General features: G+C 45.9%; 1 protein-coding gene and 1 pseudogene across 1 annotated transcript in view; one reads left to right on the plus strand and one right to left on the minus strand.

The window, feature by feature from the left end:
- Nucleotides 1-24,800, minus strand: part of DSCAML1 (DS cell adhesion molecule like 1) — a 361,994-nt gene that overhangs the window by 269,825 nt on the left and 67,369 nt on the right. The window lies entirely within an intron of this gene.
- Nucleotides 23,574-24,488, plus strand: LOC138420979 (PDZ and LIM domain protein 7 pseudogene; annotated as a pseudogene).

Genomic DNA, 24,800 nt, shown 5'->3' on the forward strand with positions numbered 1-24,800 from the left:
AGAGCTGGTCTCAGGGCACCCCCCCTGCCCCACCCCACCACGGGGAGCTGCCAGCGACAACACCCTGACACCAGCCCTTCCAAAAGTCTCCTGGTAACTGACACTATGTGGCTTGTTCCCAAAGAACCGCCCCAGGAGGCACTGCTGGGGCAGGAAACAAGCTTGCCCCACCAATCAGGTCAGAGGAGGACGGGAGAGGCCAGGACAGAAGAGCAGTTTCCAACTTTGGGGAGGAATCCTTGGTATTTACCTAGCAAACAACACCCAGGTGAGGCAGTGTGTCAACAAGGCCGGCTCAGCAGCTCTCCCCATCTTAGCATTTTTTAAATGTTTGCCACACGCCAGACATTAATATTTTAACGGCCGCACTCCGCTGGTAGGCAGCGCAGTGTCCAGAACACAGCGTAAAAAATTGAGTGATAATAGCCTGGCTGTGTGTGAGGTCAGCACTGGCCCCAGCCTCTTCCCAGACACACACACCCCCAGGACCCTCCCCGAGTCCGCTGAACTGCAGTGAATGGGCAGGATTCTTCCAGCCTGAATGACCCTGAGGCAGCTCCCAGGACCCCTCACAAGCCCCCCCACTGGAAGAACAAATTGTGTAGAGGGGACCATGTACCAAGTTCTAAGCCCAGAGGCAGTGGCCTTGGATTATCCAGACAGCTTTGGCTATCTGAAATCTAGCATGGGCTTTCTTGGGACCCCTCACTAACAGAATTCATCAATGAGATTAATTGATTAATCTCAAAGTACTCCCAAATTACTGATATCCCTTAAAAGAGAAAATCTATGACTCAGGGGGAAGGTATATAGCTACCCTAAATAGCACAACCAGTTTTCCTTTCTAAAAATGCAAGTCAGATCAACGTTTAAAAAAAAAAAAAAATCCCTAGGACGTCCCTGGTGGTCCAGAATCCACCTGCCAGTGTAGGGGACACAGGTTCAATACCTGGTCTGGGAAGGGTTCATGTACCACAGAGCAACCAAACCTGTGAGCCACAACTACTGAAGCCCGAACACCTAGAGCTGGTGCCCCGCAACGAGAAGCCACTGCAAAGAGAGAAGCCCGCTCTTTCAAGTAGAGAAAGCCTGCACTCAGCAACAGAGAGCCTGCCCAGCCAAAAAAAAATCCCCTCCACTATGTAAGACCTTTGGGGGAAACAACTTTCTCTGGTTAGAAAATCTTAGAGTAGGAGGATCCTCGTGTAAACACGAGGATTACAATGACACTACCTGTCAATAACAACAGCTAGCACTGATGCTGCTGCTGCTGCTAAGTTGCTTCAGTCGTGTCCGACTCTGTGCGACCCCATAGACAGCAGCCCACTAGGCTCCTCTGCCTCTGGGATTCTCCAGGCAAGAACACTGGAGTGGGTTGCCATTTCCTTCTCCAATGCATGAAAGTGAAAAGGGAAAGTGAAGTCACTCAGTCTCTTAGCGACCCCATGGACTGCAACCTACTAGGCTTCTCCATCCATGGGATTTTCCAGGTGGGATTTCCCAGGCAAAAATAGTGGAGTGGGTTGCCACTTCCTTCTCCATGGGATCTTCCTGACTCAGGGATCAAACCTGCATCTTCTGCATTAGCAGGGGAATTCTTTACACTGAGTCACCAAGGAAGGCTAATCTCTAGCCATGCACTATTCTTAATTACCTAGTTTAATGGCACCAAATGAGCACTTACTAAGTTCTAGGCCAGGGATTGGTAAACCTTTTCTATAATGGGGCAGGATAAGAAATATATTCAGTTTTGTGCTGCTGCTGCTGCTAAGTCACTTCAGTCGTGTCCGACTCTGTGCAACCCCATAGACAGCAGCCCACCAGGCTCCGCCGTCCCTGGGATTCTCCAGGCAAGAACACTGGAGTGGGTTGCCATTTCCTTCTCCAATGCATGAAAGTGAAAGGTGAAAGTGAAGTCGCTCGGTCGTGTCCAACTCTTCTCGACCCCACGGACTGCAGCCTACCAGGCTCCTCCATCCATGGGATTCTCCAGGCAAGAGTACTGGAGTGGATTGCCATTGCTTTCTCCGCCAGATTCAATTCTACCATTGCAGCCCAAAAGCAGCAGAGACAGTCCTTACAGGAAGGAGCACGGCTGTGTTCAGACAAAAGGTTTACGTGTCAGGTGATGGGCCTAATTAGGTCCATAGGCTATAATTTGCTGATTTCTATTTTGAGGGCTGTGCTAAGTGTTTTAGGGACATAATCTCATTTAATCTTCATAATAACTCTAGGAGATGGGTACTGTTTTTATACTCACTTTTAGAAATAAATTCGGGATCAGAGTTAGAGTTCTTGCCCAAGATCATAAATTTAATATGCAGTATGGCTGGAATTCAAACTGCTTCATTATATTGTAAAAATAATAATACTCCTAGCTGACATCTGAAGAATGCCTACTAGGAATCAGATACTATTATGAAGTTTTTAATTTAATCCTTCCAACTCTATTATCACTCCCATTTTACAGATGATGAAACTAAGTCTAGAGGGACGAAATGATTTGCCCAAAGGCACACACTTTATCACAGAGATTTGAAGCCAGGTTGTCCAGCTTCATAGCTTTGTGTGATAACTGTTTAACTCTCAAGGCATTCTTCAAGGCAGGTCAATAAGCAGAAAAGTCCAGGGGGTTAGGCCTCTGCTAGATCATTCTCTCATAGCTGAAAAAAATTTAGCATCCAACCCCACCTTCCACTGTGCCCACCTGTAATAGGTCTCGAGGAAAAAAAGCCTCCTGTGCTACAAGCCCATTGCTTCAATGTCTACACATCCATTCTCTACATCTGCATCTCCATTCCTGCCCTGCAGACAGGTTAATCAGTACTATTTTTCTAGATTCTGTATATATGCATCAATATACACTACTTGTTTTCCTCTTTCTGCGTTACTTCACTCTGTATGAGAGACTAGGTTCATCGTCATCACTACAGATGAACTTACGGACACAGAGGGGCAGGAGAGGGTGGGACGAATTCAGAGAGTAGTATATACATATATATATACACACATGTACATTACCCCGTGTAAAATACACAGCCTGTGGGAAGCTGCTATATGGCACAGAAGCTAAGCTCAGTGCTCTGATGACCTAGAGGGTGATGATCTATACGGGGGGTGGAAGAGAAGCTCAAGAAGGAGGGGATATACGTGTACCTAGAGATGATTCATGCTGTAGGGCAGAAACTAACACAACACTATACAGCAATTATACTCCAATGAAAATAAAAATAAAATTTCAAACAAAGGCCTCCTATGCTCTGTGGCCTTCTGGCCCTGAACTCACATGGAGGACTTAAAATCTGGATACGAAAGTCCCAGCAGTCTGCCTCGCTCCCCTTCAAGGCTGTATCAAGTCTCAATCAATAGGTCCCTCCTGGTCCAGGCACTGGAGCCCTGGGTGGACCCTGGAGGGACACAGGCCCCGCCTGGGCTGCTGATGCAGAGTCAGCACAGAACAGGAGTCCCAGAACAGGAGCAGCCAGTGAGCACCCGCTGCCTGCACACACCGCTCAGAATGACACCCAGGCCTCCAGGTGTGGGGCAGACAGCAATTTTCCTTTTTACTTATTGGTGCAAGGCCAGTCAGAGAGCCTGACAGGGCCCCAAACAAGCTGTCAGGAACTTCTAATTAGGGCTGAACAGCATCACGAGTGCACACGCCCTCCACTCTCGGAATTAGCAGGACAAAGTGCCTGGATAGATAGAGTCAGACAGGCTGAAAGAGGAACTCCCCCCAGCGGGGCTGGCAGAGGCGGGGGTGGGGAGCCAGGGGCTGAGTCAGGAGGTGGGCTGAGCTTCCCGCGCCAGGGCTCTGCTCTAATAAAGCACAGTAAAGTGCTAGAATAAAGAGGGAAACCTGGAGCAGACCCCCTGAACCTTCAAACTCCACTCTGCCTCCATCTCATGTGCCGAGTAATTCATTGAGTCCCAGGGAGGCAGCAGAGTGGTGTTGATGTTATGCACTTGAATAAGCCAGACCTAGATTGAAACTTAGGCTCTCCTTTCATGCGAATTCCAGTTTCCTTACTTACCTTGTGAGGATCAAAGGAGAGAGCGCTTTCCAGCCGTTTAGCATGGCCCCTGACACAGAATAAGCGCTTAAGAAAGAAATGGCCCCTATTATAGTTACTGTTCCTCAAATTTACAGTCACTCAATTCAGTTCAGTTCAGTTGCTCAGTCGTGTCCGACTCTTTGCGACCCCATGAATCACAGCACGACAGACCTCCCTGTCCATCACCATCTCCCAGAGTTCATCCAAACTCATGTCTATCGAGTCGGTGATGCCATTCAGCCATCGCATCCTCTGTCATCCCCTTTTCCTCCTGCCCCCAATCCCTCCCAGCATCAGGGTCTTTTCCAATGAGTCAACTCTTCGCATGAGGTGGCCAAAGTATTGGAGTTTCAGCTTCAGCATCAGTCCTTCCAATGAACACCCAGAACTGATCTCCTTTAGGAAGGACTGGTTGGATCTCCTTGCAGTCCAAGGGACTCTTAAGAGTCTTCTCCAACACCATAGTTCAAAAGCATCAATTCTTCAGTGCTCAGCTTTCTTCACACTCCAACTCTGACACCCATACATGACCACTGGGAAAACCATAGCCTTGACTAGACGGATATTTGTCGGTAATGTCTCTGCTTTTGAATATGCTATCTAGGTTGGTCATAACTTTCCTTCCAAGGAGTAAGCATCTTTTAATTTCAAGGCTGCAATCACCATCTGCAGTGATTTTGGAGCCCCCAAAAATAAAGTCTGACACTGTTTCCACTGTTTCCCCATCTATTTCCCATGAAGTGATGGGACCAGATGCCATGATCTTAGTTTTCTGAATGTTGAGCTTTAAGCCAACTTTGTCACTCTCCTCTTTCACTTTCATCAGGAGGCTTTTTAGCTCCTCTTCACTTTCTGCCATAAGGGTGGTGTCATCTGCATATCTGAGGTTATTGATATTTCTCCCGGCAATCTTGATTCCAGCTGGTGCTTCTTCTAGTCCAGCGTTTCTCATGACGTACTCTGCATAGAAGTTAAATAAGCAGGGTGACAATATACAGCCTTGACGTACTCCTTTTCCTATTTGGAACCAGTCTGTTGTTCCATGTCCAGTTCTAACTGTTGCTTCCTGACCTGCATATAGGTTTCTCAAGAGGCAGGTCAGGTGCTCTGGTATTCCCATCTCTTTCAGAGTTTTCCACAGTTTATTGTGATCCACACAGTCAAAGGCTTTGGCATAGTCCATAAAGCAGAAATAGATGTTTTTTTTTTGGAACTCTCTTGCTCTTTCAATGATCCAGCAGATGTTGGCAATTTGATCTCTGGTTCCTCTGCTTTTTCTAAAACCAGCTTGAACATCAGGAAGTTCACGGTTCATGTACTGCTGAAGCCTGGCTTGGAGAATTTTGAGCATTACTTTGTTAGCGTGTGAGATGAGTGCAGTTGTGCAGTTCTCCCACGTTGCAGGCAGATTCTTTATCATCTGAGCCACCAGGGAAGAGCACCTATTATACACATTAGGCTTTTAATTAGGCTCCCAAGACAGACAGACTCATTGAATTTTCATCCTCAACAATTGTCTGATTAAGGCCTTATCACCCCCATTTTACAGATGAGGAGACTGAGGCTCAGAGGTGAAAGGGTATGCCTGGAACCATACACCCAACCAGCGGTAGATTCTGGATTCTCACGCTGAAGTTAGATATCATAACCACAATCACCACCACCACTTTTTGCACACGTATAATGCATCAAGCACTGTGCTAAGCAAGGTGGGTGCTATTCCCCCAGACAATGCAAGAGCTGGCAAGTGTTTCTTTGTCCTGAGCTGAAATGCTCCTCCCTTACCATCTGCTGTGGGTCCTGGGGCTTCCCTTTAGAGATGGGCAGCCAGTCCAGCCCTGTTACTGGAGTAACCTGTCTCCAGTTACTCTAACCATCCCTCAGTGTCTGACATCATTTATTCAGTTGGTTATAGTCGGAGCTATCTGTACTCTCCTGACCCCCTACCTTTCTGCCATGGCCTGTCTGTTCCATGACCTGCTTCATTTTCTCAACATCCTTTTACAAACACGAGCCTGGAGTGCACAGCTATGGACTGACCGGCCTGTCACTGCCCAGGGATCTCTTGGGAGCCTTGTCGCCTTGTTGATTTAGGTTGAGATGCAGCCAACAAAAACTCTTCCTAAGAGTTTTTCGGACATGCTGGTAACAAGCCTGACACCCCATTCTGTCTTAATAGCCTTTGCTTCTAGAAACAGTACTTCCCATGTTTTCCTACTAGATTTCATCTCATGTTCTGCCGATAATTTTAGTCCACTGAAATTGCTTTGTATCATGTTTCTATCTTAGCAAGGAGTTAAGAGCATAGGGTCTGAGGTCAGACAGCCTGGAATAAATCCTGGTTCTGCAACTGGTTACCTCAATTTTCATCCTCAGTTTGCTTATCTGTAAAATGGTAATAATGTTATGCCTACCTCACTGGGATGCTGCAAAAATTAAATGTTAACACATGGAATCTGTTTAGAACAAAGCCTGGCACATAGTGCTATACAGTATGAGCTATTATTTTTTATCACTATTATACAAGGTATTTGTTACCCTCTTGTAGCTTTATATACCATTCACAAACATTTCTTAAAAATATGTATTTATTTGGCTTCCTCAGGTCTTAATTGCAGCACACGGGATCTTTTGTTGTGACATGTGGTTACAGTGCCTCTGTAGTTGCAGTGTTCTGTCTTAGCTGTTCCTCAGCATATGGAATCTTCATTCCCTGACCAGGGATCAAACCCGTGTCCCCTGCATTGCAAGGCGGATTCTTAACCACTGACCACCAGGGATGTCCCCACAAACCTTAGTTAGTATGTCCTCCACGACTTCACCAAAGCAACAGAAAACACATTTTGGAGCACGTAAAAGGTTGTCTGGTTTCATTGTGGCTCCTGTAAATAATTCCACAGCCTTGGTGGAAACGTCATTTTATAACTTGCCAGACCTGATATCCCGTAGTGAACTGGAAGAGATATTCCTGCATCACCTCAGCTGTCTTCTCTCTAACGCCCAGGCTTCTAGAACCACTACGCTCCTCCCTAGTCCTTCAACACTGGGCTCCTCCAGAGCCATGCGGGGAATGCAGGAGAACACAGGGCTTATCTCCCTGAATGTGTCAGCCACACAGACAGAGGGGACATGGGAAACACATCCTGGTCCCCACGTCTTCAGAGCTTTCCCTCCAGATTGATCTCAACCATTGGGGCTCCATCCGCCATGGTCTTGGTCCTGGTCCAAATGCTCCTCACTGGATACTGTCCAGCTTGTCCACAGGGGGTGCCATGAAAGGGTATGACAAGTGCCACACTGAAATCCTCATCCTAGGTCCAGGACACTCTTTTGACCTACCCGTACTTCTCAGAAGAAAGAGGTGTGTCTGTCTGGTGCAGCCAGTCTTCAGGCAGCCCACTCTTCATTTGCTTCACGTCCACAGTCATCCGCACCCCATCTGTGCAAGAAGCTTGCCCGGGGCTGCTGTTGAGCCCCTCTGTGGACCATCTGCCACCGTCTCCTGCCTTCTCCCTTGGAAAGCAAAACCTTATTCTTTCTCCCCTTATGGCCCTCTCCAGGTCTCTGCAGGCCCCCTGGGAGGCCTGCAGTGGTTCAGCAAGCTCACCTGAGCATCTCCCCACAGTGCCCCCCTGGTGACCTGCTCAGGGCTCTGTGCCACCTTGGGCTCTCTCAGGCCAGGTCCTTCTTTCCCAGCCCAGCCATTCTGCTCAGACAGGGCTACCTGCCCTCCAACCCCCATGAATGCCACACCATCTGCCCCCATCTGCACACCTGCACCTCGTCCTTGCTACAAATGCCACTTTGAAAGTCCCTTAAGGCCCTATTGTCATTTTTCCCTCACACTGCACCTCATCTGCAGTTCAGCCTGCTTGACCCTTGCCTTATGGAGTGCAATAGACAGACTCCAAAGACTCCTTCCAGTCTGTTGAGAGTGTGAATCTCTCAGAGGCTGGATATACAGTGCTGAGGTCATGGGGCTGGTTATCTGAACCCTGGTCCCGCTGGCCTGTCCACAGGCATCACCACTGAGGGTGGGAGGTGGGAGGGACACAGCCTGGCGCTGTCACCTGGGCCTCATCCGTCTGCAGGCCGGGAATGTGCGGCAGCTCCCTGCTCCCCAGGCCCGCCTGCTACTCTTTATTCATTAAAATGCTCAGATGCCGACTAACTTTATTTGCTCAGTATTTATTTTGCCAGCCTTGAAGCAGGAACAACAGGCAGCTTGACTGAAAGGTTGTCTGGTTTCATTGTGGCTCCTGTAAGTAATTCCACAGCCTCAGTGGAAATGGTATTTTATAACTTGCCAGAGCAGATATCCCTTCGCGAATTGGAATAGATATTCCTGCGTCACCTAGGCTGTCTTGTGACACCCAGGCCTCTAGAATCACTGCCCTCCTCCCCAGGCCCTTGATACCAGGTTTCCTCCAGGGCCATGCAGGGCATGTGGGAGAACACAGGGCTTGTCTCCCTGGAATGTGGCAGCCACGCAGACAGAGGGGACAAGGCCTGGAAATGCAGTGGGAGGGCCCAGGTTAGATCTGGGCTCATCCCAAGGGGCGAGACTCCGGGATGGGGATGTGGTGGTGGGAGGGCGTGGAGAGGCAGAGAGATAGGGTGACTTCTCCTTCCTGGACGGCCTCAAAGACCAGGCTGGAAGAGTTGGCCCAGTCCTGCCTGGAAAAATAGGAAGCTAAGCTGTGTTCTGGAGAGCATTAAACATAGGGGGAATTAGACTGCGCCAGCACTTCCCCTGCTCTCCCACCAACGCTGACTGCCTCCCACCGGGCAGTTCAATAGGCAGAGTGCTTCCCCAGCAGAACTGGGCAGGGGTCTTCATGGACGGGAGGTGGGCTGGGGCTGGGCCCTCACATGGCTGTGTTCCCTTTGTCTGCCCCCTTGGAGGGCAGAGGCTTATTGGGCAGAGCAGGCACCTGTCTGTGCCACGGGGCTCCCAGCAAGCTCAGAGTGGGCCCAGGACAGCCCCCTGCCCCACCTCTGAGCCTGCAGCCCCTCCTTCTGTGGGGCGCTTCAGAAGGTCGGTGCGGAGCAGAGAGAGCTCCATCTCCGGCCCCTGGAGCGCTGATTGCAGCCCTGATAGCGGCTCGGCAATCACCCTCTCCTTACTATTATGACTAAATCAAGTTGGGTGATTTATTTCCCACTTATCTTTCCTGTTTCCGCTCCCTGTCCGATCCGCACTGTTGCACACACCAGAGGGAAAACAGATCATGCGTTCAGATCAGCGGCGGCGGAGTCAAAAAGCACACCCCTCCTGCTGCCGTGGGGCAGAGAGATCCACAGACGTCGGGGAGACCCTCCCTGAGAGTGGGCTGGTGCCAGACCCCAGCTTCAGAGGGTGGGAGGTGGAATGTCAAGGTTTTTGGAGCCTCTGCAGAGGGAATGAGCCACAGTTAGGCTAAAAGTTAAAACGAGGCGGTAGGTGGTAGCTGGCAAGAGACAGTAGACCTCACCTTGAAGCAGTCCCAGCTCCCAGGGCTTCACACCATCCAGGCTTCTCTCTGCTCCAGGGTGCCTCGAGGCCCCAGAGCTGCTCCGCTGGGCCTGACCCACCACCCCACACCTTCGCTGCCCTGCCCCTGGGTCCATACTGAGGAAACAGAAGAAACCCAGCCAGGCCTGCCATCCTCAGCCTGGGCTCCTGCAGCCAGACTGGCCACCCTCCCTGGATGCACCACCCCTGGAAGGAACTGCACCACACAAACTACCCCTCGTGAGGGTAGGACACCATGGAGACCCAGAGCTCTGGCTCCAAAAGCTTGGCAACCTACTCGGCTTCTTTGGGCCTCGGCCTCCTTATCTGTTAGAAGCGTAACAATAAGCACTGTTGGGAGGATTAAATGGACTTGGGCACCCCTGGGTGCTTTAGGAGGTGGTATTTAAACCAATAAGCCAGTTCTTCTGTGTTGGGGAAGGGAGAGGAGGTGCATTACCTTGAGAGCAATTTGTTGTTGTTAGGGTAGAAAAATCCCTTAGGTGGCTTATTTATATTTATTTCACATTATATTTTGTATTTACTGATATAAGGCCGTGGGATGCTCCTGACCCAAGCAAAGGGTACATCGGGAAGTTTGCTCTGAGTATGAGAATGGCTGCCCCTCTCCAGATGTACAGACTGTGGGAAGGTGGGCCACACACAGGAGGAACTCAGGGGCCTTCTGGGAGGGAGAAGACCAGGACTTCAGCTCTTTTTCTCTGTGAGGTCCGAAGTGAAAGCCATGTATGAAGTAAGCTAGGCAGCACCGCAAAAGCTGTGATGGCAGGATAGGACCCCGCTAGCCACAACACAGGACTGAGGGAGGGAAGAGGGCAGTAGAGAAAGCAACCTGTTCAACCACCAGCGTCAGCATCTCCTGTTGCTGCCAGCCCTTCAGCTCTCCCATCTCTCACCTCTTCCTCTTCCTCCAGTGAGTAACTCCTCTTGCCTGCTCACGCGATGCCAACCCCTGTATGCCAGCTGCTGTACTGTACTACTGTACTTTTCAAGGTGAAAAGTGAAAGTGCTACTCGCTCAGTCATGTCCCATTCTTTGTGACCCCGTGAACTGTAGCCCACCAGGCTCCTCTGTCCATGGAATTCTCCAGGCAAGAATACTGGAGTGGGTTGCCATGCCCTTCTCTAGGGGACCTTCCTGAGCCAAGGATTGAACTTGGGTCTCCTGCAATTATAGGCAGATTCTTTACCATCCGAGGCCCCAGGGAAGCTCCACTTTTCAAGGTACTGTAAGATTAAAAGTGTTTATTTTTGTGTTTGTTTGTGTATTATTTGTATAAAAAGTATTATAAACCTACAGTACAGTACCATAGAGCCGATTGTGTCAGTTGGGTACTCAGGTTAACGTTGCAGGACTTATAAACAAATTGGACTTAGGAATGTGCTTTCAGAAGAGAACTCATTCATATGTGGGGGACTTAGTGCACCTCTCCTGATGCATCTGCATTTTAACTTGGGATAAATTCTTAAGTCAAAGGAATTCTCTCTCTAATGGTAGAACATCAGAACCCAATGAGGTAAGGGATTACAGCCAGGCAAACGTCGGCAGGGATCAAAAGTCCCGTCAAGCATGTCTAGACACAGTCCATATCTGAAGCAGAGCCCGGTCCACTTGGAGAAGTTGGTCCTGGCTCGTCCTGCAGCAAGTTATGTATAAAGAGTGAAGACGCGTGAGAGCACAGGTGAGCGGGGGGCTAGCAGTCCTACTGGGATGGGCGGTGGGGAGCCACTGCGAAGGCCTCCTACCCAAGGTAATATCTGAGCCAACACTTAAAGATGGTGGACTCGGGATTATCATTCCCACCGTCATCAGTTAACAGTCCATGGGCCAACACAGGAAAGGGAAGCCAAGGGCAGGAGAGTTCTTGAGGATGATTTTGTGGGATGGTCTGGGAAGAGGGAGCAGATAGTAGGCTTTCCCCAGAGAACCTTGACATCACAATAGTTGCTTAATACTAGCAAACTGAGTGCAGAAAGGCATAAAAGATGATTCTATACCATGACCAGGTGGGATTTATCCCACGAATGCAATGCTGGTTTAACATTAGAAAATCCAGAAAAACATAAAAGATGATTCTATACCATGACCAGGTGGGATTTATCCCACGAATGCAATGCTAGTTTAACATTAGAAAATCAATTAATGTAATATACCACATCAATCAAATAAAGGACAAAACCCACATGATCATCTCAATTGACAGAAAAAGCATTTGACAAAATTTAAAACACTCAGCCAACTAAAAATAGAGGGAAATTTCCTCAGTCTAATAAAGAAGATCTCCAAAATATCTAGTTAACCTCATAATTAATGGTGAAAGAGCACATGCTTCCCCCTAAGGTCAGGAGCAAGACAAGGATGTCGCCTCTCACCACATCTATCAACATTGTACTAGAGGTTCTAGCCAGGGCGATTAAGCAGGATAAAAGATAAAGAGCGACCATATTAAGAAGGAAGAAATAAAACTCTCCTCCTCCTATTTCCTTCTAGGGCTTCCCAGGCACTAGTGGTAAAGAATCCATCTGCCAATGCAGGAGACATAGGAGATGTGGGTTCAATCCCTGGGCTGGGAAGATCCCCTGGAGTAGGAAATGGCCACCTGCTCCAGTATTCTTGCCTGGAAAATTCCACGGACAGAGGAGCCTGGTGGGCAACAGTTCATGGGACTATAAAGAGTCGGACACAACTGAGCAACTGAATACACAACACACCTTCTATGTGTAGATGACATAATTCTATACAGAGAAAATCCCAAGGTTTCTACTGAATATTATCAGAACTAATAGATGAATTCAACAAGGGTGCAGGGTAAAAAAAGACATACACAAAAGCCCATTGTATTTCCACAAACTAGCTATAAACAGCAGCATCAGAAAGAATGAAATACTTAGGAATAAATTTAACAAAAGAGGTACCTAATGTATACTCTGAAAAGTACAAAACATCCTTGAAAGAAATTAAAGAAGACCTAACTAAATTGAAAGATACCCCTGTTCATAGACTGAAATACTTAATACTGTTAAGATGGCAATATTCCCCAAATTGCTCTATATATTCAACACAGTCCATATCAGAATTCCAATTGGCTTTTTTTTTTTTAAGAAATCCACAAGTTGATCTTAGAATTAATAAGGAATTGGGAGGAACCCAGATTAACCAAAACAATCTTCAAAAAGAACAAGGCTGGAGGATTCACGATTCCTGATTTCAAAATTTACAAACAGCTACAGGAAGCAAGACAGTGTGGTGCTGGCATAAGTGTAGAAATTCAGGTGAGTGGAAAAGAAACAGGACTCTATAAAATAATCTCTATAATCTCTCACAATTAGGGTCAATTGATTTTTTGGTAAGGGAGTCAAGATCAGTCAATTTGGGGAAAGAATAATCTTGTCAACAAATGGTGCTAGGACAACTGGATATCCACATGCAAAAGAATGGAGTTGGACCCCTACCTTACAGCGTATGCAAAAAAACCTGACTCAGACCAAAGACCTGAACGTAAGACCTAAAAATAGAAAACTCCTAGATGGAAACATAGCAGTAAATCTTCATCACCCTTTGCCCATATTTTAATTGGGTTATTTATCTTTTTATTATTCGGTTGTAAGAATTCTTTATATATGCTAGATATAAGTCACTTTCCAGTGCATGATTTGCAAATATTTTCTCCCATTCTATTTGTTGTCTTTTCCCTTTTTGATAGTGTCCTTTGAAGCATAAAACATTTTAATTTGATGAAATCTGATTTATCTGTTTCTCCTTTTGTTGTTTGTGCTTTGGGTGTCATATCTAAGAAACTAGTGCCTACTTTCTTCAAAGAAAATATACAAATGACCAATAAGCACGTGAAAAGGTGCCCAACATCATTTGCCAGGAGGGAATTAGAAATTAAAACCATGAGATACCACTTCACACCCATTATCGACGTTAGACAGAATAATGGTCCTCCAAAGATGTCCGTCATCTTAATCCCTGCAACTTGTGAATATGTCACCTTGGATGGCATAAGGAGTATTGCAGATGCAATTAACTCAAGGATCTTGTGATGGGGGAGGAGCTTGGATTATCCACACGAGCCCAGTGCCATCACAAGAATTCCTTTAAGTTTAAGAGAGAGGCAAGAGGGATGGAGTCAGAAAACAAGATGTGATAACAGCAGCAGAGGTCAAAGTGATGGCCACTGCTGGTTTTGAAGACAGACAGGGCCGTGAACTCAGAAATACAGGACGGTCTCCAGAAGCTGGAAAGGGTTAGGAGACAGATTCTCCCCTAAAGTCTCCAGAAAGAAATACAGCCCTGCCAACACCTTGATTTTAGACCCATGAGATCCATTTCAGACCTCTGACCTCCAAAACTGTAAGATAATAAATGTGTGTTGTTTTAAGTCACTAGGTTGCTGGTAATCTGTTACAGCAGCAACAGGATACCAAGACAGCTATAATAAAAAAAAGTCAGATAATAACAAGAGTTGGCAAGGATGTGGAGAAATTGGAACCTTCAGACACTGCTGGTGGGAGTGCAAAATGGTACGGCTACTTTGGAGAATGGTATTGCAGTTTCTCAAGAGGTAAATCAAGAATCACTGTTTGACCCAGCAATTCCACTCCCAGGTATCTATCAAGAGGAATGAAAACATACACCCACATACAAACTTGTATATAAATGTTCACAGCAGTATTCTTCACAACAGCCAAAAAGCAGAAACAAATCAAATGTCCGTCAATGGATGAATGGATCAAGAAAACACTGACATCACAGTGGAAGTGAAGTCACTCAGTCGTGTCCGACTCTTTGCGACCCTGTGGACTGTAGCCCATCAGGTTCCTCCGTCCATGGGATTCTCCAGGCAAGAATACTGGAGTGGGTTGCCATTCCCTTCTCCAGGGGAATCTTCCCGACCCAGGGATCGAACTCAGGTCTCCTGTATTGCAGGCAGATGCTTTAACCTCTGAACCACCAGGGAAGCCTACATCATAGGTGAACCTCAAAAAAAAAAACCTCAGTGAAAAGAGCCAGATGCAAAAGGCCACATACTATATGATTCCATTTGTGCGAAATGTCCAGAATAGGCAATTCTATATAGGCACAGAACAGGATTTGTTGAAGTCAGGGTGTGGGTGGGAGGAAGAATGGAGAATAATTAATAACAGGGAAGGTGTTTCTTTTTAGGGTGATGAAAATGTTCTAAAATTGATGATGGTGACAGCTGTACAAATCTGTGAATATACTAACACCATTTAACCGTACACTTTATAATCATAAACTGTAAATTATATGATATGTGAATTACATCTCAATCATTGTGAAAGTACTAGCCTCTCAGTTGTAGCCAACTCTTTGTGACCCCATGGACTGTAGTCCACCAGGCTTCTCTGTCCGTGGAATTCTCCAGGCAAGAATACTGGAGCGGGTTGCCATTTCCTCCTCCAGGGGACCTTCCCGACCCAGGGATCAAACCTGAGACTCCTGCATTGCAGGCAGATTCTTTACTGTCTGACCCACCAGGGAAGCCCTTCATCTCAATAAAGCTCTCATTAAAAAGAAAAAAAAAGACTCCTACCTCGTCCTACCCTAGGAAGGTAGTTAATTATGGAACGGCCTCTTATATCCACTTTAGCAAAGCAAGTCCAGTAGACAATATGCAGCCCTCTGTTTTAGCTGAGTTGTGATTCCAGAGAAGGGTAGGTGTTGCCTTCCGATGGCCCAGTGTCCCCAACATGGACACTGGAAAACCAGCCACCCAGAGCCTCGCAGAACACAAGCATAATTCTGAACCATCGAGATCACCTACACATCCAGCCTGCCCCTTCTCCTTGCAAACCTGCTTCACCCAACTCTTGCATATCCTTCAAGACCCCACTCAGGTGAGGCTTCCCTAAATGGCTTTTCTGAACCCCAGAGTCTGGGCAGTTTGCCCAGGCTCCCAGCTCCTTGAAGATCCTCTTCAGATCATTTAACATCACAGTAAACACAACCAATCCATGACTCTGTCAATGCAGCCTCCAAGCTCCTTGAAGGTCAAAGCTCCCTCTTACTTGCTTTTGTAGTATTAGTATCTCTAGTGTCTGGCACACAGTAGGTGCTCAGTAGTGTGGATTAAACAGCCCGACAGGCCACTTTTCCAGCCTAGAGGCGGGAGGACTCAGCCGGGACACACAGCAGTGAGGATGCTGACACACAGCATCAGGACTTGGGGAGGAACACAGGGGGTCTCCACACAGCCCACACAAGGCCAGGATGGAGTGCCATCCTCTTCTTCCTCTCAGTAGGCACCCTCCATGCTCAATGGCCTCTTTCTCCTCCTCACTGGCTTCTAGCCCCAATGTCAAAGCCGCTAACCCTCCCAGGGATCGTTGCATACTTGGTCCAGCTGACTCAAAGACTGAAGAATACTGGAAAGAAGAGAAAAGAAGGCAAACATCAATTAAGCATCTCCCATGTGCAGGGCTTGTGCTGGAAGCCTTCACGTAGACTATATTCTTCATTCCTCAAAATAAGCAAGCATTATTATTTCTCATTCTTTCCAGATTAAGAAATCTGCACAGTTGTCAGCGGGGGTGGGGGTGGCAATCTAGGAGTGTGAGATACAGACTACTGGGTATAAGACAGGCTATTGGAGGAGGGCATGGCAAACCACTCTAGTGTTCTTGCCCGGAGAATCCTCATAGACAGAGGAGCCTGACAGACTACAGTCCATGGGGTTACAAAGAGTCGGACACGACTGAGCAACTAAGCACAGCACAGCATAAAGATGTATTATACAATATGAGGAATACAGCCAACATTTTGGGAGTTATACACTCCATATCATTGGAAAAGACTCTGATGCTGGGAGAGATTGCGGGCAGGAGGAGAAGGAGACGACCCAGGATGAGATGGCTGGATGGCATCACGGACTCGATGGACGTGAGTCTGAGTGAACTCTGGGAGATGGTGATGGACAGGGAGGCCTGGTGTGCTGCGATTCACGGGGTCACAAAGAGTTGGACACGACTGAGCAACTGAACTGAACTGACACTCTATGGAGTGTAACCTTTAAAAATTATATAAAACTTTAAAAATAAATTTTAAAAATTTTTGTTAATTCCTCAAACTGCTTGAACCAATTTGAATTTTAACATAAATTAAAATTCTTTTAACTTTAGCCATTTTGACACCAACCCAATATTCTTAACTAATTTAAAGAAAGAAATGTGCCCAGGATAGTACATATCATGATAAGCAGGACAGGAATTCAATTCTAGGTCTGCCTGGTCCTAAGGACCCTGCTCTCATATTTCATACACAAAGGCCTCTTTTTGGTTCTGTTATTAATAAGCTTTGTGATCTGAGGGCCCCAGTTTCCTCCATCATACAAAGAGGACTGTACATGACCTCTAGGGCCCCATCCAGTTCTTAACGCTGAATGTAGAATGAATGGGAGAATTTTAGACACAGTGAAGGTCCCTGAGGATAGAGTACTGAACTTGCCCAGAACTTCTCAGAACGTTATGTGTTAGGTCAGCCCAGCCCACATCAAACCCAGTACCCCAACAGGAAGGGCCAGGGCCTGGGTTCCTTCTCGGGGTCTGTGGGAGGCGGCTGGAGCTGCTCTCACCCTCTCCTGCGGCAAAGTGCACAGTGACTCCTCCGCTTCCTTGGGAGCCAAGTACGAAATCCGGGGAAAGCCAGGAATTATTATTATCATTATTATTGTTATTATTGCATGTAAATTGTGCATGACTAACTCAGAAGAAAGGACACACTTTCTTTTTCCAGATCCTGCAAACATCGGTATGATAATAATAAAAAAAATAATTATATGCTTGAAAACCTGCACCCAGCACTGCCCTCTGTTTTCTTCTAATTGTTCCCAGAGCCTCCAAGAGCCACATTTAAATAAAATGAAGCAATTATTTAGTCTGCAATTAAAGATCTCAGCGATTTATTTTTAAGTAGGAATCTCATCATTGGGGGTGAACTGGCAAGAGAGGAGGACAGGAAGGGCTGTGGCAGAGGTGGGGGCAGGAAGGAGGAGTAGGGACCCAGAGACAGCCAGGCTGGGGTGGGTGGGGAGGGAAGGGAGCAGCTGACTTGCCTGAGGCTCAAAGGCCACGCCCCTGGGAAATTCAAAAGGAGTGGATGGGGCATCAGGAGAAGGAAATGGCAACCCACTCCACTGTTCTTGCCTGGAGAATCCCAGGGACAGGGGAGCCCGGTGGGTTGCCGTCTATGAGGTCGCACAGAGTTGGACACGACTGAAGTGACTTAGCAGCAGCAGGGGCATCGGGAGTAATTCCTTGGCCCTGCAAAGTCCAGGCAATCAGAGCAGCGAGCCTTATCCAGCTCTATATTGTGAAACTCTGGTTGAACATGGTTAAAAATGCTCCCCATCTAGACCCATGCAGTGCCAGCACGAGGTAGACTTCCTACAAATCACTGCTGAAAGGTAAGGGAAGCAGAGGTCTGGACCCCACACCCTGGCTTAGAGGTCCCGGGTGGGGCTAAGTGTCCTCGTGGGTCTCTGCTCCAAGCAAAGGACCGCTTCTCCCTCTGAGCACCCAGGTGGTGGACTCAGGTGGCAGCAGGCTGTTTGGCTGACTCTAGGGTTGGCCAAAAATTTTGTTCAGGTTTTTCCATACGGCACCTATGGAAAAACCTGAATGAACTTTTTGGCCATCCCAATACCAAAGGATTATAGATGAACTGCCAATGACTGTTGCCCTAATCCTATAGTCAAATGATCCTCAGGGTAAAGCAGTCTGGTACAGGGTCCTCAACAAGTCCCGGAAGGAAATGTGGAGCCGGGGAGGGGGTAGGCAGAGAGTCCCCCTAGGTCTCGGGATTCTGGAGTATGAGGCTTTCCTTTTAGGGGACCAACTGGAAAAGTCACCTCTTCTCCTGCCTCCTCGAGCTGCTACCCAGTCTTTGCAGCTGCTGGGACATCCTCAAAAGGCACAGGCTGTCACCCAGGTTTGCTTGGTCCTGAGGTGATACCAGGAGAATTGCCCACCCAGCGGAAAAGTACTGGGTAGGGGGGCTCGACTGGGGAAAAAAAAATCGAGGAATACCCCAGGCTTGGTTGAAAGGTGCCGTGGTTGCTTCATTGTAGGGGACTGAATGGTCTTGGCTGAGTAGTTAAGAGGCTGATCTGACACTTTTCCTCAATTTGACTGCCATTATAGAATTTGTCAGGATAAAAGAGAGGAAAATATATGAGAGTGGCCGGTTTCAGTTTCCTCAGATGACTGAGAAATTTACGGGAGTGGTAGAGACCTAGTCCTCATACCGTGCAGTGGTCCCATAGGGAAACCCACTATTAATTAAAATACTTGCTCATCTGGGGGTCGCACATAAGAACTGGCCATTCAGCAACCTGAGCAGTCACAGTGGTCTTAAATTGCCGGAGGCAGAATCCGAGACACGTAAGATCAGCTGAAATGACTCTGGGATGACTCCTGGAGGAGTTAAGCTCACAAACAGCACATGGGCCTACTTCACAAGTTCGCTAGTGATTTTTATCCCCAATAAATTCAGCTTAAAATGTGAAGCAGAATCTCTCAAAAACAGAAACAAAGAGGTGTCAAAAAGCCAGCCTCTGACTAACACTCTAGCCAGATTCATGTACAATATGTACAGAGCTCATACTTGCAAGTACCTAGTTAATTACAGAAATTATACTAAAAGAGATCTCAACCTAAAATGGCCAAATTGGGGTTCTTTTGATACTCCAAAATTGATATTTTTGTGTGCACAATTAGAAAAGGCTGCCATGCTTACTTGGACTGGTATCCTAGATGAAGCTTCTAAAACAAAATGATAGAGTAACTTCTTTGCAGGAAACCAACAAGAAATTGCTTGAAACTATATCAGAACTAAAAAAGGCTGCCAGGTCACAGACCTAGTGGAACTGGGAAGTCACGTTTGGCATTTACGCCATTTGGCTTTTGATTTCTGGGCATCACTTTACCATCTTATGGGGGAACTCTTGCCACTAGGCTTTTGATTTCTGGGCATCTCTTTGCCTTTTGTTTCATTTGGAGTGTGCCTCCTGGCTAGTGAAGCTCTGGTTCGTTTTGGTTTGTTGGTTTGGTTTGAATGGACAGACATCTGGTGCAAACCGCTCGAGTAATATGGGAATTGCTCACTCTAATTCCACACTCCACTTGGGAACCCCTAGGGAAAAAAAAAATTTTTTTTAAACTGGTCCATCTATAGCTATGACCCAATGACAAGAAAAATGGCCTAAAAATATAAGATCTTTATTGACACAGGATAGGAAAATGGACTGAAGTTCTCTTACATCCAGCACTTCCTCCTGTAATCAACAGCCTGGGTCTTATCAAACTATGACCCCCACTTCCGCAGAGGAACAATCCCTGCTGGGACCAATCTGCCCTTTTTATCAGGGCCAAGTTGGGCACTATCTGGTCTAAATTTTGGCTATAAAACTATGGTCACAGAAAAATATTTTTGACAATGTGGTCACAATATTCTTTAGACTCCAGAGAAAGCTTGAAGAAAAAAATTATCTCTTTAAGAATTCCTGCCCCGAGGAAATACCTCCTTCTGTACTTTAGACCAGAGCTCTCTGGATCACTTATCTAAACCATCTCTAATTCCTGAAACCAAAAGGGGAAAAAAGCCTTTTAAAATCTTACTCCAACCATTTTTTACAACTAGTGTTCATAGCTAAGTTTGAAAAACAAAGCTAAAGGATCTCTGTCTATTTGGATATATGTATGTCTCAGCGTGTGTCTTTTTTTTGGATAATATTGCTGATTGCTGAGATCAGTTAGTAAATGAGCTCTAATCTAGTGGGCCTTCAAAAAAAAAGTTTAAGCACTTACAAATCAAATAATTCTAAATACAAGAGAAATTAACCTAAATGAATTTCAGGTTCACGTGAACTGGGAAACATTCAATATTAAATACATGATATTAATGTTTGTTTGTTGATCTAACTAATGTAGACATGTCTAAGAGTAATTAACATTAAGCAGAATATTTTCATTATACCTAGGTTTAATATAAGTTAAATATTATTATATCTGTTACAAGTTTGTCAGCAAGGAAATCACCTCCAGTGAAGAAACTTCTAAAACAAATGTAAATGAGATATGAGCTTTTAGATGAACTATTAAGAATAATTGTGCTTTAGGAATGTCTGTCTAAAATAGTCTCTCCAGATTGGGGTAACTTAAATTTCTAAGGGTTATACTAATCTAAGTGTTGGAAGTCTGTTGAGTAGCTAAGTCATTGCCAAATAAAATAACATTTTGGAGCATTTACTACTGAACACTTATTTCCTCTTACAGAGAAACTAAAGAGGTTTGAGATTAAAAATGAATGATGCTTGGTGCCATCTTAAAATGTTCTATGAAAGCAAAGGTTTTAGAAATTATCACTGGTATTTATGCTCACCAATCTATAAAACACTAATAATAAAAGTCAGTTCTTGGTTGCTTAAGGAAAGTAGGAAGTGTGTTTTCAGTAAAGAAGGTATGAGGAATGGAACTGCATTTTGTGAAGAGAAAAGGAAGTAAGCCTGACTTACAGGTGGCTTTTTTGGTGGAAGAACACAGTAATGGATGCAGAAAGTGAAAAGGCTTGTGAAAAGTGAACCAAACAGTGAAGGGGAAAGTTTTGTACACGGTTTAAACTTAGGACTAAGTTTAAAATGAAGTTAATTAAGTTTACCTTGTGAATAAAGTAAGCTGGTGCAAAAACTTGAATTTAGCTTTTCTCTCTGTTAAGAGGACATCTTTTCTTCAGATGCCTTTGATAAGGCATCTGAACTGAACTGCCTTTGATAACAGATTTAAGTTGATTTCTTAAATGATCTGTTCTGAAATCCTTTATTGTTACTTTGGCTAAGTGAATATTGTTTTCCAATAACCTACGATCCTATCTGACTGAGTGTCCTAAACCTTTTTGATATTTGTTGACAAAACTTCCCGGATCATTCTAATGAAGATGATTTATAGCTTACTTTGGGGTGCTTCAGAGGGCCCCTGAAACATCCCTAAAAGGGATATTACTAATTAGGTTCATTCTGTAAATGGGGAGTATCGTCAAGTGAGAAATGCCTCGGGTTATATTGTATGGTAAATGTTACTAATATAGATATCCTAGAAACTGTAGGCAGCACCTAAAATTCTGATAGTGTAGTGAAGTCGCCCAGTTGTGTCCGACTCTTTGCAACCCCATGCACTGGGGCCTACCAGGCTCCTCGGTCCATGGGATTTTCCAGGTCTAAGAGTACTGGAGTGGGTTGCCTTTTCAGGTAAACTGTTATCAGGCATAATTCTAGTTACCATCTCAAAATATTGTCATAGCACTAACCAAGTTTTGCAAAAATGCTTCCTCTTCAAGAAGATTTATAAAAAAGAATTTTGGATAAATACCAGTTTCTGAGCTGGGTAAGGAATCTAATGGAAAACCTGATGACTTCACAAAGGTTAAGAAAAGGACTGAATGAACTGGTGAATATGCTTATAACTTTCATGGTTTCTATCTGAAAAAATGACTGATTTGAACCTGTGTTTTCCAAGTGTAAGAAAAAAAAAAAAACCTTTCCCTCAAACTAATTATGACAGTAAAATTTTATAAACAAATTGAAACATTTATCTTTTCTATCTGAACCCTCCAGAGATTGGAAGCTCTTAGTTTCCAGTAACTTTATCAAATAAGTTAGGAAGGTTATCTCACTAACAGGTACAGAAATCTCAAGGAATTTTGGAGACCCTGAAAAGGGAGAAACTTACTTAGATCTGTTAGGCAAAATCTGTGATAAGCCTTTGGGATGACTTTCCTAGCCCTGAAAGGTTTTATTTTAAAAGTTCAGTCTGAGATTATAAAAGCCTCAGCAAAGCAAAAAAGTCTATGATCAACTATGGTTATATAAATCATCAGGCCAAGTTTATTGAGACCAAACCTATATTACAAACAAGTCTTAATTTGGTTTATTTGGTAAAAATGACAGTGATTTTAGGGAGAAAGAGATGTTTCAATGAATGTTAAATCCAGTTTGTTAATGGAAGTCTGTACCTACTAAGACTCATTTCCTGGATAGTTCTTTGCTGTTAGGGTATATTAATGTAAAATTTAATTGAATTATTAAAGGACATTCTAGGATTGTTTCTGAAGCTTATCTCAGTAATCTGTCTTTGGATGAAGATCAGATGCCTCACATATGACCTGTAACCAACCCTGGAAGAAGACATAATTTAAGGAACTGTCTCCAACCTGGATGGAAAGACCTTTCTATCAGGTACTCTTCACTAGTTCATGCCCAGTGAAATTGAAGGGAAATTGATTCAGATTAACTGCTTCTTTCAAAGACCCCTAAGCTGGACTGGTCTATAGAGAGGCCTGCTTACCTCAAACTCACCTTAAAACAATGCTCAAACAGAGAAAACTACACTATACCAGGACAAGAAGAAGACATCAGAAGCATACAGCTTGCCCAAGATACTGATCTGACTTGTATGATCATTTATGTTTTCTTGATTCCTTGGACCTGTGCCTACCAATCAAATGTTTTCTATCATGGACATGATTCTATGCTAGTTTAAAATTCAATCCAATTGTTGGGTTGTGGCCAATTACCTGTGTCTAGTACTTCTGGATTACCTTGGTGGATTTCTGTTTTCTAGGGCTCTGATTGGATACCCCCTAGGAAATTTATTTTAGATGAATGTTCAGTCCTGTTCTACCTATTCATGATATTACTAGATGGGATCCTCTCACCTGGACAATTAATAAGACCTGCTCTGATGCTGGCCATAGATTTACGTTTTCTCTTAGGGTCATTCAAACTCAATCAGAGTGACCAGCTAAGTCTCAATAAAAGAAATTAATAGCTCATCTATTAAAAGGAAAACTCCCACAGTTATGGGGTGGATCTACATACCAGGCTATGGTCATTTAAGTTTAAAAGCTCCTCTATGTCGGGAAGGGTTAAATCATACTAAAAATGATCAAACTGGTCATTACGAGACAGGCTGGATGTTTTATGAACTATGCCCATTATTACCTTAGAGAGAGTGATTGGTATGGAACCCAGTGGATTTGTGGTACTAATTTATAGCCTTCACATCTACAGTGATGGATACGAAGGTGTAGCCTGGGATTCCCATGAATTTAAGGTCATACATGTTGCACCCAGTGCCTCCCTCAACAAGACAGCCCAACCCTTTGGGGCAAACCTGCCTGCAGACAGCACCCCGCAGCAGAATGGACAGCTGCTCTGACCGCTGATTCCAGATGCCAGCAAGCAGTGGCTGATGGAGGACATGGAGGACTGGTGGGCAAGGCCTGGGACAGGCCAGTCCCGTTCCTTCCGCATCCTCGCCCACCTCACGGGCACCGAGTTCATGCAAGACCCAGATGAGGAGCACCTGAAGAAATCAAGCCAGGTGCCCAGGACGGAAGCCCCAACCCCAGCCTCAGCTACACCTCAGGAACCCTGGCCTGGCCCTACCACCCCCAGTCCCAAGAGCCACCCACCCTGGGCTGTGGACCCTGCATTTGCTGAGCGCTATGCCCTGGACAAGACCAGCACAGTGCTGACCCGGCACACCCAGCCAGCCACACCCACACCTATGCAGAACCGCACCTCCATCCTGCAGGCTGCCGCTGGAGGCCATGGTGGGGACGGTGGCAGCAATGGCAAGACTCCCACGTGCCACCAGCACCACAAGGTCATCTGGAGCCACTACCTGGTGGCGCTGGGCCACGCATACTCCCCTGAGGAGTTTGTGTGCAGCCAGTGTGGGAAGGTTCTGGAAAAGGGTGGCTTCTTCGAGGAGAAAGGGGCCATCTTCTGCCCACCCTGCTACAATGTGTGCTACACATCCAGCTGTGCCAAGTGCAAGAAGAAGATCACCAGTGTCAGAGGTGCCCAAGGCTCACATTCCACATCAGGGAGGCTGTGAGAAGTGGCCAGTATCTCGATGTATCTTGAAGGAGAGCCCGGCCGGATTTCAGAGTGGACCCGAAATAAGGGACAAAGCAAGGAATTTGGCCCGTGCAGATGGAGTCACCATCCACTGAGACAGACGCTGTGGGAATGTGCCAGGCGGAGTGTGTGGAGATTGGGAGCAGAACTTCACATGTAGCATAGTGAACAGCCACCAGGCTTCCCTGGCAGCTCAGCTGGCAAAGACTCCTCCTGCAAGGCAGGAGATCCCAGTTCAATTCCTGGGTTGGGAAGATCACCTGGAGAAGAGATAGGCTGCCCACTCCAG

Source organism: Ovis canadensis, chromosome 15 (assembly GCF_042477335.2).
Source record: "Ovis canadensis isolate MfBH-ARS-UI-01 breed Bighorn chromosome 15, ARS-UI_OviCan_v2, whole genome shotgun sequence".
In the NCBI taxonomy this organism is placed as follows: Eukaryota; Metazoa; Chordata; class Mammalia; order Artiodactyla; family Bovidae; genus Ovis; species Ovis canadensis.